This window comes from Hyalella azteca, unplaced genomic scaffold (genome assembly GCF_000764305.2).
Source record: "Hyalella azteca isolate HAZT.00-mixed unplaced genomic scaffold, Hazt_2.0.2 contig10335, whole genome shotgun sequence".
NCBI lineage: Eukaryota > Metazoa > Arthropoda > Malacostraca > Amphipoda > Hyalellidae > Hyalella > Hyalella azteca.
In genome coordinates, this window is record NW_025940379.1 from 531,302 (window position 1) to 532,786 (window position 1,485).

The 1,485-nt window shown below is 39.8% G+C and overlaps 1 protein-coding gene across 1 annotated transcript in view; it reads left to right on the plus strand.

The window, feature by feature from the left end:
• LOC108682353 (cytochrome P450 2L1) overlaps window positions 1-1,485 on the plus strand; it is an 8,131-nt gene that overhangs the window by 2,229 nt on the left and 4,417 nt on the right. The gene's annotated exons all lie outside the window — the stretch shown is intronic.

Sequence of the window (1,485 nt, forward strand, 5' to 3'; positions counted from 1 at the left end):
GCCTAGCTCCTTATCGTACCCGGTGGAAGTCTAGTAGCTACTTCAAACTATCGTCAGTCATGAAAAGATCCGGTCAAATAAAACTATATTAGATCATCTATGAACAAGTCACGAAAAGGAAAAGAATCGGCGACAGGCCACATAAGGCCTACATTTCAGCGCCGACATCATTATGTTATGTTATGTTATGCTGCCAACAGCTGCTTGCGTTGTTGAGAAAATAAGTCAGGTTTAGGACTGAGGAGGCAGCTAGCCGGAAGTTGTTCTGTAGGCAGAATGAAACGAAATCAAAATAAGAAGGCTTTAATTTGAATGGTTGTTGCTGAGTCGCGGCTGTTGCGCGCTTTACGCTGTTGACATGCTAATGAGATAAAATGATTTGGTGGTAATTTTTAGGGTGCACGACCACGGAATAACTAACGCCTTAGTGACTGGATTCATAACTCAAGAAATAAAAACCTGAGCATTATTGTTTATTGAGGGTCACATTCCAGGTCTTATATAGAGCGAACGAACATTACATAATCATAACTGAAGAGTTCCCGCAAGCAAAGGAAGATGTCTTTATGACTTTGGCCTTGACTGAACCAAATGTTGGTTATGATTGGCTTGGCATCACTAGCGCCTTAGTGGTCGCTCAGGGTGCCGCGAGGAAGGTGCAGTGAAGAGACGATGCGACCTAAAATAGTCTCAAAAAGAAGCATGCAAGGAATTACTTTACCCTGAAACATATTTTGTATGCGATTGGGTTGAAGGCTTATTGTGTCAGAAGATCCTCTCAGCCTGATCTCTGTAAAGGACCCTGAAACATACAGTGCATGATCATTATATTAATCAACCATAGGTCTTCGTGAAGTGGACCCGGTAGAGGTTATTGAACATAACTATTGAGACTATTCTCTAGCCCTAATTTCCTGTAACTTATTATCTGTACGTCTTATTAACACGTTTTTCGTAACTTAGCTTCGCGTTTGTTTGTGGATTTGTTTGTTGTTAACATTGACAACGAAAATTAGCCCACTTCTGATTGCTCTAGAGATCTGAAATCCGGCATGCAGGCTATTTTCGCCTAACAATTTCAGATACAATCTGTAAAAACTAGCAATTAGAGACCTAAATTAGCTTAATTGAGTAAAGTATATATATATATTATCTATATAGTATAACGTGCGGGCGCTGACGTTATAGACGAGCAGGCGCTGACGCTGCGTATCATCGATACGTACGTCAAGTCATACTTAATCAAGTCTTGATCGTTTTTCTTGTGGGCTAAAAAGTAGAAATAAAATACTTAAAAAACTTTAAAAACACGTTTTTCTTGTGGACCAAAAAGTAGAAAATAAATTATGGCTCGCCCCAAAAAACGTGTGTCGGGCTGTACGTTCACCATAAAATTTCCAAAATTCGTGTGTTGTGTGCTTTTCGCTTTAATCATAAATCTGCCCGACACACGTTTTTTGGGGCGAGCCACAATTTATTTTCTAC